This window comes from Anabrus simplex, chromosome 2, assembly GCF_040414725.1.
Source record: "Anabrus simplex isolate iqAnaSimp1 chromosome 2, ASM4041472v1, whole genome shotgun sequence".
In the NCBI taxonomy this organism is placed as follows: Eukaryota; Metazoa; Arthropoda; class Insecta; order Orthoptera; family Tettigoniidae; genus Anabrus; species Anabrus simplex.
The window spans coordinates 88,676,066-88,694,287 of NC_090266.1; the positions used below are offsets into that span (position 1 = coordinate 88,676,066).

The 18,222-nt window shown below is 40.9% G+C and overlaps 1 protein-coding gene across 1 annotated transcript in view; it reads right to left on the reverse strand.

Annotated features, from left to right (window-relative positions):
* sano (serrano) overlaps positions 1 to 18,222 on the reverse strand; it is a 453,943-nt gene that overhangs the window by 323,620 nt on the left and 112,101 nt on the right. The window contains exon 2 of the mRNA XM_067140178.2: positions 8,399 to 8,491. The gene's annotated coding sequence lies outside the window, so the exon portion shown is untranslated. The remainder of the gene's footprint in view (positions 1 to 8,398; positions 8,492 to 18,222) is intronic.

Consider the following 18,222-nt stretch of genomic DNA (forward strand, 5'->3'; position numbering starts at 1 on the left):
TGACTCAGTCGCTAATTTCTCATCAAGGTTGCTACCCAATACGACCGAGATTTTCGAAACGAAATAATCACGTATGAGTGGGTCGCATTCTTTGTAAAATGGCATGTCATGTGGCTTATTACTGTATGACTCAAGACAAGCTAGTTCCTTCTTTCATTTTAAATACAACAGGAACGCTTGCACACATTAGGAAACACTGATGGGATCTCAGGACCGGCTGAGGCCCTCGCTTTCTACGTTCAAGATCACGAGATCCAATCCGAACGCAGTAAGGTGGCATGCAAAATGGAATAAATGTGAAATATCCATGTCAACAGGTTCACTGACACTTCAAAAACAAAATAAAACTATGATGCAACAACCCATTAGGGGCTGGCCTGTCAGAAAATCTGCTTCCCAGTCAGATGGCCTACAGATAATGGAGAGCACGTGGTCGGCGTAACAACATCCTCAGCCATGCTGCTTGACTCTCCTGGCCGGATATGGTACTTTAAAAAACATATTCAAGGGAAAATTCTGCCAGTCTGGATCTGTTAAAAAGTGGAAATATGTTAAATAATAATAATAACCCATGCCGCAACAGCCGCGAAGAGCCATGACCTACCAAGCGACTGCTGCTCAGCCCGAAGGCCTGCAGACTACGAGGTGTCGTGTGGACAGCACGAAGGATTTTCTTGGCCGTTATTCTTGGCATTCTAGACCGGAGCCGCTACCTCACCGTCCGATAGCTCCTCAATTGTAATCACGTAGGCTGAGTGGACCTTGAACCAGCCGTCAAATGCAGGTAAAAATCCCTGACCTGGCCGGGAATTGAACCCGAGTCCTTCGGATAAGAGGCAGGCACGCAACACCTACACCGCGGGGCCGGCCTTATAATAATAATAATAATAATAATAATAATAATAATAATAATAATAATAATAATAATAATATAATAATCATAATAATAATAATAATTTCATCTTACGTACTGCCCACTACATTATCGTTTTCGGAGACGCCAAGTTGCCAGAAACTTGACCCACAAGATTTCCTTTACGTGCAAATAAATCTAGCAACAGGAAGCTGGAGTATGCGAGTAGGGCCCACCATTAAATGCTACCGAACTGAACAACGATCAAACCCACTAATTAGGGCTTAGAACACTCAGCACGGCAATTTCTTTAATCGTGAAGGTAATGAAAAACAAAAGGTAATTTTGAAATGTATTCTTTGTACAGAACTTTGTACCTCAATCAGGGTAGTTTCTAATCTAAGGTACTGTTGGTCTGTGTGCCACCACGAGTCGTACACAGTTATTATCCTGGACTACAGCTTCAATTTCCAGGATAGCCAAGTGCAGTACCATAGTGAAACTCAAAGAGCTCACCCTAAATGTATATTGACCATCAACAAAGAAATAAATAGCGTTATTCTGATCTCGAATTACCGGTTATCATGGATCTGATTTGTAAATAAATTTTGCATGCGATTTAGGGGTTGTGCAGCAGTACTCCCTATGAGTATCGTAAACCATTTTATGAATATCAAGTTGGACACCACCGTAAATCATTTCCATAATAACAGATTGCTGAGCGACCAGCTGACAACAGAGCTGGGTAACAGAGAGCGTCGCAGTGTCTGCGAGGGATGATAAAAAAGAAAGAGAGGCTCGTTCCACAAGCTCTACCATGGGTGCCAACCCAACATCTGCTTAACCAATAACCGATACGGAAAGGCATTAAAGCGAACTGACGAGGCCGGGTCATGAGAGCGCTAAACCGCCGTGAACTTGTGTAGAGATTACTATAATTGATAATTTAATTTCACATGCCCAAACTTACGTGACGTGCTTTTCAGTCGGTGAGGTTAATTAAAATCGGTCATAATGCCTTGGCCTCCAGAAATTTCGAACCAGCCGTCTGCCAATGATATTGTGCCGTTCTTCCCAGATTTATGTTTCTGGAACTGCGAGCTGTCTTACTGAGAGAATGTGCCAGTGGGACACAAATAAAGCGATGTGAATTAATTCATTTACTAATGATACCTCTCTAGTTACAACACAGCACATTATAACTGAAAATCTTGAAATTATACTTCTCCTGTGCGTGAAATTTTGTTGAGATCATCTCATTCGTTTAGTTTTTACCATTACAAACTGCTGTCTAAGAGACCGCAGGTTTCCAGCTCTGCTAAGAATTATAAGAATATTTTAAATGTCTATAATGTAGCCACGTGACCCCTTTAGGACAACGGAAAAACTAGCAGGTCGGAAGAGTTTAGTTTATGTATCCTGCGAATTCTTCAAAATCCAGAGATCGACACTAGGAAATCTTCCTGGCTCTTCCTTACTTTATTTCATGCCACATTGTTGATACTATACATCCCCAAGTAGCTTACAGATGTAGTTATTTAGCTGAACATTTCCTTCCTCATTGCACTGTCAAACACGGGAACGTTTCAGACGTAATGTTAAATAAATGCTAGAAAGAGAAGAACTGGCTCAATACAACCTTTGGATGCCTTCACACTTACCAGTGCCAGCATCTAAAAGTGCACATGAGTGTACTTCTAAACAAGTGTTGAGCGGCCAATATCCGATCGAAGACTTCGTAAGTTTAACTTCAATTACTCCCGCAAGAAAACATTATTATCCCTTACAAACTCACTCCTCGGATGTACATGCACTTTTCACTCATTGAATCTTTACTAATGGATTTTATACTTCTAAAATTGGCTGTACGCATAAAATATTCATACCGTTCTCACTTGAGATGAGCACATAACGAACGAATAAGATTTTAAGCTCCTTTAGGTGTATATTTTCAACAATAATTATGACCCAAAGCCCAGTTTGTTGGACACCCTGCTAACCGATAAAACTTCTAAGAGGAAAAATGATCTTCCTTTTCTCATGATTTATGATCTCTAATTGAATCAGGGATACAAATACTTTTAACATTGAATATTACCATTTCACGACAGAATTGTACTCGTACTTCAAATAATTTTTCACGTATTAGGTCGTGTGTCGAGTACATCCATATAGAACTGACAATATAACTAATAATAATAATAATAATAATAATAATAATAATAATAATGTTATTTGCTTTACGTCCCACTAACTGCTTTTACGGTTTTCTGAGACGCCGAGGTGCAGGAATTTCGTTCCGCAAGAGTTCTTTTATGTGCCAGTAAATCTACCGACACGAGGCTGACGTATTTGAGCACCTTCAAATACCACCGAACTGAGCCAGGATCGTACCTGCCACGTTGGGGTCAGAAAGCCAGGGCCTCAACCATCTGAGCCACTCAGCCCGGTGACCAAATAACTGAGAGAGCAATCGTAGATCAGCCGGTGGAGCACAGGATGAGAAATTCAGAAACTTTTAACATACTTTTCCCACGTGGGAATGACAATGTTATAACCAGTATTATGCAGAATTTCGATCATTAATCAACGTTTCATTTTATTAGCCACAATAGATAAAAATACCATTAACAAAGATTAAGTTTTGTCGTGTCTTTTAAATGTGGTTGGTTAGATTGGGAAATACATTAAAGTGGACTCAGGTATTATCCAAGAGCAAATTATAACTGCTTATAAGTTGGAGGACACTGATAGCGCTAAAGAAAAAAAGAGAAAGTGAGAAAAATATATTTTCTAGTGGATGATAAACTGCTCGACCACGCTAGAGCAGCGGGATGAGGCATCCTTATCAGATGCTCTTCTCATCGAACGCTTGGAAGACACCACAGCAGAAGAAAGCCAATCCACGGACTGGTTTGATGCAGCTCTTCATACTATCCTATTATCTGCTAAACGTTTCATTTCTACATAACTACATCTCCTCTAATCTGTTTGCCATATTCATGCCTTAGTCTACCCCTACCGTTCTTACCCTCTACACTTCCCTTCAAAACTACTCAAAAAGTGCTGGATATCTCAAGATCTGTCCTGTCTCTCCATATGATCATATTTCACTATATCGTTCTCCTCCACCGTTATCATCGAGTACCAGTTTCCAAGACTTCGAGGCAGCCTCGTTCCGTTTCAGCTTGAACAATTGTAATATTACTGTCATTTATAAGAAGAAGAGCGGAATGGTGTTAACGCGCTACAGCTATGGACTCAAGCCCTACATTCGGGAGACGCGTGGGTTCGAAACCCACCGTCGGCTGTCCAGTGAATGGTTTTCTGTGTTTTCCCATTTTCCCCTTCCAGGCTCATCCCTGACCACGTATCAGGAAACGGTACAACGAGGTAGATATACACTGTCATTTATTAGACAATTTCCTCCTACATCTTACATTCACGTTCTACAGTCATACACGGTCAGAGATACCACAACATTCTTTATCAAGTTACTCTCGACTTCCTAAAACTGGTCTGTCAAACTGATCAATGATTTCAGTTACGTTGAGTCGTCCTCGAAAGTGAGTTGGACACGACGCGGTCAAAGTTATGAATAAGACGGGAGAGTTTGCGAGTGGGCTGAATGGGCAGATTTCCGTGTATTGTGCGTCAAGTATTAAGGAGTAGTATTTTTACTTCTCTCTGGTTTGCATCCGTTATCTCTAATTGCCTGTAATAAGCCAAATTCTTGAGCAGCCCAAGAGTCTCTGCACCAAACACAAAATTTGTGCTATAATCTTATGATGCAGGCTGGGAACTTCTGTCCATATTTTGTGGTTTAATTTAAAAAATGGGCGGATCTTCTTTCTCTATATTCTTTCACGTCCTAGTTGATCAGACATCAGCTATCCATAGTATAAACAGGGAGGATAAATTATCGGCCCTGATTTTCACTGCTCAATGATCCGTCGGTTAGAGCGTGTTGCAATCACCACAGCCTCAGCCAAGGTGGATAATGGTAATTCCTCGTGGACGACTTTTTTAGGAATTTCCTCACACTTCCTCATTTACATCAAGAAAACATAGATCGTAACATACAACAGCCCCAAAGTTTGTACTTTTTTTCCTGTATGGCATAGATCAACTTCCTTAAAGATCTGTTTGAAGTAAGGAATTCAATCATCTGTACACAAAACTAATACAAAATTCCGTTTTGCCTACCCTCCAACCGAAGAACCCCGTATCCTCTTATCCCGACATCATCGAAGTACCGTAATCTGAGAGGGATAGATGAGAAGACAGCGTCATGGATCTGAATATATACCGGGCAGGTTGGCTTCGCCGTGGATCGTGTAGCTGTGCCTGTAAGTTTTCATTCTGGGGATGGCGGATTCGAGCCTCAACGTCAGTAGCCCAGACGCTGGTTTTCAGTAGCTTCCCATTTTCACCCTGGCAAATGTCGGGGCTCTACCATAATAAAGGTCACAGTCGCGACTTTCTAACCGAAGAGAAGAGGTTAGTGCAAAGTTCAACAAAATCGAAACGAGTGACTCAGAAACTAGAGCCCAAGATGGCAGGTTTGATCCTAGCTGAACCCCGCGTTATTTGGAAGTGCCCAGAAACGACGCCTCGTATGATAAATTTACTGACAAGTAAAAGAACACCGTACATCGCTGTCGTGGGAATATAAGGGCACCGACTAACCGACTGCGCCGCTGAGGTCGGCACAACGAAATCGTCATGGAAATAATATTCCAAGTATTATAAACAGATTTGTTTACGAAGTGTTAACTTGTTACAGCACTGGAAGAAAACGTACGCAAAATTTAACTTGCATTTATGTAAACCTACTTTTACAGCACCGTGAAAACCTTAATATAATAGTGTGTACAAGTAATTGTTTCCAAAGTAATAGTACTTTTTTAAAAATATCCGTACGGCTGTTTGGCTAAATGATCAACGTAGCGGCCTTCGGTTCAGAGGGTTCCAGGCTGGACTGGGTTTTAGTGTTCGTCTTAAATATACAAAGCTCATTTACACACACACACCCCCCACAGAAATAATAATAATAATAATAATAACAATAGCTCTTAGTTTTTGAGTGTTAGGGAAAAACCGTGGCGCTCCGACTCGTCTCTTGCATGATGTTGAGTCTCCCCCAGAATCCAAAGGAGGCTCGAGCGCCGTGGATTTCACTACGAGGGATTCGTCCAAAGAAATATCCCCTGAGGGTAACTTTCTTGAACGGTTGAGCCATCATGCTTCTCGACTTGAAAATTTTAGTAGAAAAAATTAAGTACCTGGGTGAGATTGTCATGAAAAATGGACTGGAGACTGAAACACCTAGGGAACGAATATGCGCACTTGAAATAGCCTATCGAACGTCACGCACGATCTACAACGAAAAATTCCTTTCCAAAAACACTAAAATACATCACTATGAAACGGTTCTGAAGCCAGTAGTTATCTATGCAGCCGAAACCCTTCCCCTAAATGCCAATAAAGGACTCCTCGAAGAACTGGAGAAAAAGGAGCGCAGAATAATTACGAGAATCACGGGATCCAATTACAGGAACGGCATCTACCAAAAAAGATCCAATGAGGAAGTCTATGACAAATAGAGAAAATTACCGACACGATCCGTAAAAGACGGGAATGATTTTACGGCCACTTCAAACGAATGGAAGGAAACAGGTTGACCAAAGAGATATGTCACTTGCTTGATTCAAAACCTAAAACCACGATGCCTTGGTTTAGAAACACTAAGGAAGACCGTCGTATAGTACAAAATTAAACCGGAAGACGTCTTTGAGAGGGACCTTTTCTGACGAAAGGCAGTGACGAACGAGCTAAACGGAGACGATCAACACACAGGAGGACACGGTGTTCCTTGGACAGACGAACGCAAGCATGCCCACTCAGAAAGAATGAGGGAATTCTGCGCTGAAAGGAAGACACCGTTCACTGCCAAATGTAACGAAACTTAACGTAGTATTCGGTGACCCAAGCGAAAATATACCGGTAATAATAACAATAATAATAATAATAATAATAATAATAATAATAATAATAATAATAATAATAATAATAATAATGATTTTACGTCCCACTAACTACTTACACGGTTTTCGGAGACGCCGAGGTGCCGGAATTGAGTCCCGCAAGAGTTCCTTTATATGCCTGTAAATCTACCGACACGGGGCTGACGTATTTCAGCACCTTCAAATACCACTGGACTGAGCCAGGATCGAACCTGCCAACTTGTTTTCAGAGAACCATCTGATCCACTTAGCCTGGCAACACAGAAACAGGGAGGCCTAATAATTGAACTGAATAATGTACAACACATCAATACAGGACTGGTGTCAGGTAGGGCACCAGGCCATAAAACTGGGCCGTCCCGGGCTGAATGACTCGGATGGTAGAGCGCTCGCCTTCTGAGTCAATGTTAGCGGATTCGATCCCGGCTCAGTCCGGTGGTGTTTGAAGGTATTCAGATTCACCATCATCATGAAAGTAGATTTAACACGACGTAAAAGCACTTGTGTGGGACAAAATTTTGGCACCTAGGAGTATCCGAAAACCTAAGAGTAATTAATGGGAAGTAAAATAATAATAATATATCATATAATCATTATATATTATTATTCTTTTCTTTCTTGCGAACCGGCCAAACTTAGGACCACGCCAATACCACTTCACTTCCTTCTTATCATACAGTGCCTTCATTCTTTCAGAATGTTGCGCTCTTCTCTCTATTATTATTATTATTATTATTATTATTATTATTATTATTATTATTATTTCGGATCCGCAACACTATCAAGGAGTGGGAAAAGCAGTAGAGAAAATATTTCTTTAATATCCACTTGAGTGATCACAGAATTGAGTGCTGAAACATGTTTATATTTCATCTTTTAAATTTTCTTTTATAACAAAAATTGTTTGACCAGATTTTTTCACTTCATATTTTCTCTACATCTTTTAATGTCCCACACTGGAACATCACTCACTGCACCCACCAGCAGAATAGTGATCACAAGAACATAATTAAGATGATCTGTACCACGGCAGGTTTCAACAGAAGACTACTGATTACTACCCACTGCTTACCCAGGCGTAAAGGAGCGATACGTTTCTAAAGTGACTGGCAGGGCGGAGAATTAGGAGTGTTCACAAAGGGAATGCCAGATTATCCAAACTGGGTCACACTTTAATTTCGTGAGGGTTGTTCGAGACAAGGCGATACAATATTACAGCACGCGAATTTCATCAATGTAATGCGGACATTCTGCGAAGCCGGAACACTGTCCACAAATATACGGGCTACACAAGACATGAAACAACTTCTGAAGGTTATTCCTCAACCTAAATAAATTAAAGCTCTAGTCTAAAGTCAACGTTTCAAGAAAACATGCAATATGTTGATACAAAACTGCTTTCACATGAAAGCAACGGTTAGACTGAATAGCCATGATTAGTCGTGATGTCGTTTCTATTACCCCAGTCATGACTGAGAATTTCAGGAAGAAAAAAGAAAGACAGTAAAAGTGTACACACCTTAAGTGTTTCTCCAATCCAAAACCAAGCGTGCTGATACTTGAAATGTTGTGCCCAAGATAAGTCGTTCCTCCCACCGACAAAGACGATGATCTGCAAGAGAAAAAGAAAGCATTCCGTTAGTACTAAGAACTTTATGTCCTGGAGCTACAAGCAGTTGTAAGGGAAGCAGTTGGAACATTCGACTTTCCTTCACACAACTAGAAACTTCCCACAGCAAATACCTCATTCCTTGATGGTACAGATTGCTTGTTAATTTACCACGATCAACCAAAACACGATCAACCAAAGACACTTTAACAATGACACAAAAATATTGTCATAATCAGTTGTAAAACCAGGAAATAAGTATCACGTGTAACATTTCAACGTATCAACAGGAGATTCCAAAGATGATATACTAAAACGACAGAATTCCATCAATTTTCGATAACCGGACTGTTATCAAAATCCACACAGCAACACAAGTATCTTGCTGACTAAACAAATGATACACTTACAATGATGCTGTAAATATTCCTGATAGGCATAGAGGCACCAAAAAGCAGGGTGTATAAGGTGATCAACATAACACAATGTTAGGGTAGTTTAGACTGAAAATATTGAACGACGCAATCTCAATTACTAATCGCTGCCTGCTGTTCTTTGCAACAAGATATGTGATATCACATTTTCGTTAGAACATCCAGAGAAAATATCAAGGAGAATATCAAGGATGCAATGCAATAATATTAACGAATGTTTATTGTAACACGGGGGCACACAGTCTGGAAATGTAAACATTTACAAACTCAGGTGTTTTTCGGTGTATCAAATGCAAATAAACAATAATAATGAAGAGGTTACAATCTGTCTTTATTTTAAATATGTTTAGTGAAGGCTGTCTCTCCTTCATTGAGCCTTAGCGCCGTGTATGGCTTCCTCTAGCATCGTGCACGTCTCTGACACGCTGTGACATGCTTGCGATCAGTACATTGAAGTCTTCTTGAGGAAGAAAGTCCCATTCCATCTGAGTAACACTAATGAAGTCTGGGAGTGCCCATGGAGTTGCGGACGATCTAAACCTGCCCCATGCATACTTAATGCAGTTCATGTCCGATAAATTAGCTTGCCAATTCGTACGGTTGATACCCACCGCTCTCATGAAGTTCCACACTGATGCACCTCGATGAGGGCGAGCATTGTCGTCAACCAAAATTAATTCAGCACCATATTCATCCCTAAAAGATTTTACAGATGCTCGAAGAATGTCGTCGGTATACCGCTGGGCAGTCAACACCCCTCAAGTTGGTATCCAAGGTGTACGACGGTGTGAACTAGACTTTGTGCGGCGCTTTCAAAGATATCAACAACAACATGCTTTCCCGGCTTCGAAATGGAATGAATTCTTTCTGAGAAGACCCCGAATTTTTAGGCAGTAATAGGTCAGAATGCAAACTAATTTGGTTATTAGCAAATGTAGCCTAGAACGTTCTTCCATTATGTGGCGAAAGCAACATAAATTTTAGGGGCGGGGTTCTGATGGGCCGCACAACTACCGTTCATGCAAAACTCATAGCATAAGTGTTGTGCAGGATAGACTATATTAGTTACCCGCTATATTAGGTTTGCATTCTAACCTAACCTAACCCCACGGCACTTCAGCCCTGAAGGGCCTTGGCCTACTACCCGACCGCTGCCCAGCCCGAAGGCCTGCAGGTTACGAGGTGTAGTGTGGTCAGCACGACGAATTCTCCCAGCCGTTATTCTTGGCTTTCTAGACCGGGGTCGCTATCTCACCGTCAGATAGCTCCTCAATTCTAATCACGTAGGCTGAGTGGACCTCGAACCAGCCTTCAGATCCAGTTAAAAATCCCTGACCTGGCCGGGAATCGAACCCGCGGCCTCGGGGTAATAGTCAGGCATGCTACCCGTACACTACGGGTCCGGCCGTTCTAACCTATTAGTGCATAAAAAGCCGGACCCTAATAATGAGGCCGTTTTTTGCAGTACTTGTTTAACGTCGCACTAACAAATCGAAAGTAGCGGCCGTGGCCTTTATTAAGGTAAAACATTTGTCTGGTGTGAAAATGGGAAACCAAGGAAAACCATTTTCAGGACAGCCGACGGTGGGATTCAAATCCACTGCCTCCCGAATACAAGCTCACAACTACGCGACCCTAACCACATGGCCAACTCACTCGATTATGAGGCATGTTACCTTGCTGTTGAAATCCACACTGCTAATGATGTAAAAAAAAAACATATATAAAAATGTAATAAACGGAATGAGTACATTCATATATCTGGTCAAATTTTATCCCTCTTCGTGACCACATTTAACTCCCTAAAACCGGCCACACACGAGCGATCCATTTCACTCTCGTCCACTTAAATCGAATCTGTTTGGCAGCGCTCAAAATTAGGTCGGCACGCCCATACGCTCCGCGCCGCGCTCCAGGCTAAATAATAATAATAATAATAATAATAATAATAATAATAATAATAATAATAATAATAATAATAATAATAATAATAATAATAATAATAATAATTTCGTGTGGCTATTTCTAACCAAGTGCAGCCCTTGTAAGGCAGACCCTCCGATGTGGGCGGCATCTGCCATATGTAGGTAACTGCGCGTTATTGTGGTGGAGGATAGTGTTATGTGTGGTGTGTGAGTTGCAGGGATGTTGGGGAGAGCACAAACACCCAGCCCCCGGGCCTTTGGAAGTAACCAATGAAGATTAAAATCCCCGACCCAGCCGGGAATCGAACCCGGGACCGTCTGGACCGAAGGCCAGTACGTTGAACATTCAGCCAACGAGTCGGACAATAATAATAATAATTACAGAAGTAATAATAATAATAATAATAATAATAATAATAATAATAATAATAATAATAATAATAATAATTGGATTACATTATTTCTGCATGCTACTGATTGATTGATTCATTGATTGGTTGATTGATTTATTTTCACAAAAATAATTAAGCGGAATCTGGAGAGCGAAAGGCAAGAAAATTATAAAATTAAAAAACACTGCATCTTACGGGAAGAAACTATAGGTTTTATTTTTTCAAGAAATCTAGAGATGAATTGCTTGTGTATGTCGATATGTTGTATTCGTTATGGATACGGATCAACGGCACTGAAGTAGGCCCTCATTATGAGATCATGCCCTTCTAAGGAAGAAGGAGGCAGACGCCCTTCATATGCGACGATTTTGGAAGTGGCGTTAGGCACTCCAATTTGAGCGTAAAAAAATAGCGTCATTGATTTTTTTTAACAAGAAGGTGCCATCGAAGCCTGAGTGGACCACATTATTTTCGGAAATATATTCCTCAAACCCATCACGATGTTGCCTGAGTGGTAAGAAATATCACTACAAGAATTCAATAAAACATTATTTTATATTACGTAGCTGGCAGACAATGTGTACACAGCATATACACAGATACTACCATACATAACTATTTTATCATGTACGAATAATAATAATAATAATAATAATAATAATAATAATAATAATAATAATAATAATAATAATAATAATAATAATAATATCTCAATCACCTCAAGTACGAAATCACGTCCGCAGGTAGTATCAGACCTCTTATAGGAGATATGTTGACGACCTGGTGTCTCCCTGAACATCGACAGCAGTTCGGATCGCGGATTCCACACATACGATGCGGCCAACAGATGGCTCGAGCATTACCGGCAGCGCCTTAACTGCTCGGAGCAGTGAATTTTTGACCGATCGAAAATCCAGCAGAGCCTGTCGAGCCACACAAATCCATCACACACGGCAGGATTTTGGAGTGGCATAGAGCCGTTTGGATGGATGGATGGATGGCTCGTGTATGGCTAGCTTTAGGAGCATGCTTGAAACCAACGAGACAAATAGCTCAATGTGCTTGTAAATGTCGATATATTGTATATCTTGATATGTTGTAATCTTTATGGATACGGCTCAACGGCCCACATCATGGGCCACGTCGCACCAATGCATTAAAGGTTATCGGCGACACAAGGATGGGAAAAGGCTAGGGCTAGGAAGGCAACGACCGTGGCCTTTAGTGAGGTACAACATTTGCCTCGTGTGAAAATGGGTAACCAAGGAAAACCATCTTCAGGGCTGCCGACCGTAGAATTCGAACCTACCATCTCCTTACATATATTTCAGAAATTTGTTATGAAATTACTTTGTAAAGCATTTATCTACCGCGACATTTATAGGCCTACTGCAGGTTCGGAACGTGCTTTCACAAAGCCGAACTACAGCAGTTTGCTGTAAAACGCAATAATCATATTTTTTGATTATAAGTTCACGGTTATTTTGAGAGACAGCCACATTACTTAGTAATAAACCGCAGGAAAACCTTAATGTATTTACTCCTACTATACCGTATGCGGCACTAAATTATACTAGAAAGTACAGACGTCGTCTTGGAAATTACGACACGTTGGCCCCTTACAGCGTTACAAGGCTGCAAGAAATGGTGATCTCAACATCGAATAGAACACTATCATGCATGATCTGTGGCGACGACAAAGAGTGAAGTCAACCTTGGCAAGAGAGGGCTAGTAACTCTTCACGAAACATGAGTAATGATCTCTTACACGGAAAACGTTTCAAAGGAACCGATGACTCCCAATTGTGAAGTTCAGTATCTGGGAATTCCGCGACTGCTGAACATTAACCTACTTCACTAACCATCGCAAAGGACACTAAATTAATGTACTTCTTGTGTCCTCATGCTTAAGTGTCCGTTAACTCATTTTTAAGGATTGCAAGTGTGTTTCAAGGCTTCCTTTACAAAAAAAAATCCAAAAGAGATATTGTACGTTTATTTTGCAACACCGACGCCTTTAGATAGCAGTAAAGGACAGACGGGGGAGTGATTTTGAAAGGATGGAAATGATTTAAAAAAGCAGTTTTCCACTGAACTTGACAATGTGTTTTTATTATTATTATTAACACTGTCCGACTCGTTTGCTGAATGGCCAGCGTACTGGCTTTCGGTTCAGTGGATCCCGGGTTCGATTCCCGGCCAAGTCGGGGATTTGAACCTTAATTGGTTAATTCAAATGGCCCGGGGGCTGGGTGTTTGTGCTGTCCCCAACATCCCTGCAACTCACACACCACACATAACACTATCCTCCACCACAATAACATGCAGTAACCTACAAATGGCAGATGCCGCCCACCCTCATCGGAGGGTCTGCCTTACAACGGCTGCACTCGGATAAAAATAGCCACACGAAATTAAATTATTAACATTGATGCTTTCACGGCCCGTACTTGTAGACATGATATGGGCGTTTGTGCTTACGCCGTGTCAAGAAAACAAAGTGAAACGCTCTACGTTTCGCAGAGAACTTTGCTCTGCGTCTTCAGAAGAAAATATCGACTGTTCACAAGAAATACTTCTACAATAATGAGGGTTTGAATTTAAGGATTATTATTATTATTATTATTATTATTATTATTATCCGACTCGTTGGCTGAACGGTCAGCGTACTGGCCTTCGGGTCAGAGGGTCCCGGGTTCGATTCCTGGCCAGGTCGGGGATTTTAACCTTAATTGGTTAATTCAAATGGCTCAGGGGCTGGGTGTGTGTGGTGTATTCAACATCAGAAATCATCCTAGGTAGGGCCCTCATCTTCACAGACATGCAGGTCGCCTAATACGCCGTCTACTAGAAAAATACCTGCACCAGGCCTCTCCGGAGGCCATACGCCATTATTATTATTACTATTATTATTATTATTATTATTATTATTATTATTATTATTATTATTAATAATAATAAGAGATATATCCAGATCAATATTTCGAAAGCAAAATAACTCATATTAAACGTATGTGAACACAAATCATTTGTCTGGGTCGTTAGCCAACTTTTTTTTTTTTTTTTTTTTTCATTTTTATTTAACGTCGCACAAACGCACTGAAGGTTTTCGGCGACGCAAGGATGGGAAAGGGCTAGGATTATAAGGTAGCAACCGCGGCCTTAAATAAGGTAGAGCATTTGTCTGGTGTGAAAATTGGAAACCACGGAACGCCATCTTCAGGGTTTCCGACCGTGGGATTCGAACCTACCATTTCCCCAAACCCAATTTCATAGCTTCGCGATCCTATCCGCGTGGCCAACTCGCTCGGTACTTTATATGAATTTAGGATAGTTTTAAATCTGTTATATTACCGGGCGAGTTGGCCGTGCGCGTAGAGGCGCGCGGCTATGAGCTTGCATCCGGGAGATTGTAGGTTCGAATCCCACTATCGGCAGCCCTGAAGATGGTTTTCCGTGGTTTCCCATTTTCACACCAGGCAAATGCTGGGGCTGTACCTTAATTAAGGCCACGGCCACTTCCTTCCAACTCCTAGGCCTTTCCTATCCCATCGTCGCCATAAGACCTATCTGTGTCGGTGCGACGTAAAGCCCCTAGCAAAAAAAAAAAAAAATCTGTTATACTATTGTATGCGTGGTGAAATTCATGTTCAGGCCAGCTGTCGAAAGAAGACATCTGGCAGAAAATGCTATTCTTTCTTGACATTCCTTAAACTAAGTACTCAGGCGGTTTTAAGAGACGTCTGAATAAGGGGATATTGTTATCAGGAAGCACTTTAACATGACAGTAAATTTGCTGGCATAGGCTTCCAGCATTTAATCACTGTTAAATGCCAACCAATTGTTCCGGGATTTGATTCAGCAACACAGAAGAAAGAAGGGGAGCTTCCTCACGAATTGAAGAGTTTTCTTTTCCTTGTTAGCGGTTTAATGTCGTTCTAACACATATAGTGTTTTGGCGACGCTGGGATGGGGAAGAACCAGGACTGGGAAGGTAACGGTCTTGGCCTAAACTAAGATACTGCACTGGTATTTATCTGGTATGACAACGGAAAATTCTGAGCAGTGTAGCTCAGACGGTAAAGAGGTGGTGTTCTGAGTCCAACTTGGCAGATTCCTGCCTCAGTCCGGTGGTATTTGAAGGTGCTCAAGTACGTCGATATTTTTACTGGCTCGTAAAAGAACTCCTTCGGGACAAAATTATGGCATCTCGGCGTCTCCGAAAACCGTAAAAGTAGTTAGTCGAACGTAAAACCAATAACATTGTTATTAAAATGGAAACCACCGAAGACCATCTTCAAGGCTCTGATAGCAGGGTTAGAATCATAATCTGAAGATACAGTATTACAGCTAGACAACCCGTACCCGCTCGGCATCTGTTGTACTACTCACATGTGACGTCAAGATGGATTCAAACTTGTTTCTGTTATGGTTGTTCGGTTCGACAACAACCCGTATATTTCTGCATATAAAATCTAATAGTAATCTGTCTAGTAGTGGTCTCTTTTCTGGTGTGTATACATGAAATTAGTCTCGGCAAGAACTGGGAAGGAATATACAGAGGCCCGTAAGTTGGATACTATTCGGACATACGGCTGAATGTGAAATGGAAACTACAAATGAACACTTTTAGAACGTCTGAGATTAGATTTTCAATACATTCATTTTCTCAACTATATTACCTGAGGCTAAAGTCTGTGTTGACTCGTGTAGAGCCGGGAACCGAATTCCAGATAACTAGTCGAAATGTATTATTATTATTATTATTATTATTATTATTATTATTATTATTATTATTATACCGACCGAGGTGGCTGCGTGGTTCGGACCACGTAGCTAAAAGCTTACATTTGGGAGATGGTGGGTTCGAAGCCCACCATTGGCAGCCCTAAAGAGGGTTTTCAGTGGCTATTTTTCACACCAAGCACCTTAATTAAGTCCATAGCCGCTTCCTTTCCAGTCCTCCCCTTTTTTCTATCTTCGATAGCTGCAGTCGCTTAAGTGCGGCCAGTGTCCAGTATTCGGGAGATAGTAGGTTCGAACCCCACTGTCGGCAGCCCTGAAAATGGTTTTCCGTGGTTTCCCATTTTCACACCAGGCAAATGCTGGGGCTGTACCTTAATTAAGGCCACGGCCGCTTCCTTCCCACTCCTAGCCCTTCCCTGTCCCATCGTCGCCGTAAGACCTATCTGAGTCGGTGCGACGTAAAGCAACTAGCAACTAGCAATTTTTTCTATCCCAGCGTCGCCAAAACACCTATCTGAGTTAGTCCGACATTAAACAACCAGATAGGCGTCTCCGAAAACCGTACAATTAGTTAGAGCGATGTAAAATAATAATAATAATAATAATAATAATAATAATAATAATAATAATAATAATAATAATAATAATCTAGAACCATTTCTACGTTTTGCGTAGACGCCGGCCCAAGTTTTATTAGAATACATGCCTGAAGCTGTGCAAATATTTTGTTACAATCTGTTCATCTCCAGGGAGAAATATTCAATTTCTTCATCGTTATCGCAAGAGCGACGTAGCAAACTTAACCATCTCTTATCAGGAAGATAAAATCAACGATCATTATCACGCTGTTACAGCCGTCATGATACCGTCCATCAACAGCTGCAAAAGTTTACATCTGTACCACTGTTCATTTAAAGCACTCGATGGTTGATAACATAACCCTGATTAATTTTATCGTTTCGTATCTCTTTTGCCAGTATAAAGCATGTGCAGCTTCAGCCAACCTACGTAGCTTGCTCTCTTCTTTGCTGACAAGATCTTTTTTAAGGAAACAAATTAAAGACCAGAAGATGGTTGAGTCATCACGGAGAACTTTCTGATCAAGTAAGAAAACGACTTTTCTCGGATAACAATTGGTATTGTAGGTCTATAGACGGACCAATCTTCTACAAAACAAGCAACACATACAAACTATATAGAAGCTGTCAAGTGGTATTTTTATGTAACATGCAGCTAGCATTTCTTTAACCGCCAAGGCTACAGACAACGTTCTTCACGTAATGAGATCACCTGCCAAAAGCCATCTCATCTCCAAACAGGCGCTGGACACGTAGCAAAATCATATTACATTCACAAGACTTTTTGTTTGGTAACTTCACTCGCTTTACAGCTGAAGGACAAGGTATTAAATTGAAACTACACCTGCACGATTAGCTCCACACAGGCAGATGTATTTACAAAGGAATATCAGTAGGTAACAAACAAATACGGAGTAATTTCACAAGAGAGGTTTACCTGTGCACACAGGAGAATCTCTATACCCAAACAATAAACAGAATTTTCTTTATTCTTATTTATTTCCAACATTATGGGTTTGAATTTCCCTCCATAGATTTAAAGAAAAGCTGGAAGGACGTATTTACAATAATATGTTATTGGTCTTACGTCCCAATACTACGTTTACATTTTTGCGGAGCCGTCGAGGTGAAATTAATTTGTCCTGCAAGAATTGTGCCTGCAAATCTACCAACACGGGGCTGGCGTATTTGAGCACCTTCAAATACCACCGGACTGAGCATCCCTTGAAGACATTTTATAACCTGTAAAACTAAATATTCTTCCTGTCATTGTATCAGTTCTATTTCATTATGTATGTTCTACTTACAGTTAACAAGTACACTGAGGCGGTCTGTTACCTGTACCATCTACAGAGACGTTATTGCAATGGCAACGCTCTAAAATGTACGTACTCAATTTTACTGTGTGTAAAATATCCCAAGAAAATGTATTTAGTTGAAAAATGATCTTTACCAGACAGTCAACGTGGAAATCGTTACGATGTGCTCCGGCTCCCGCTCCAAGCCTCGGTTTAGCAGATTACCATACATTTGCATAACTCATGTGCATACACCCAATGTGACGTCCATGTGGGACTTTTCTTCTTACATTATAGCCTTTAATACTAGTCATCAACAACCTCAAAAATTACTTGTATGCAAATGTCGCGTTGACCCACC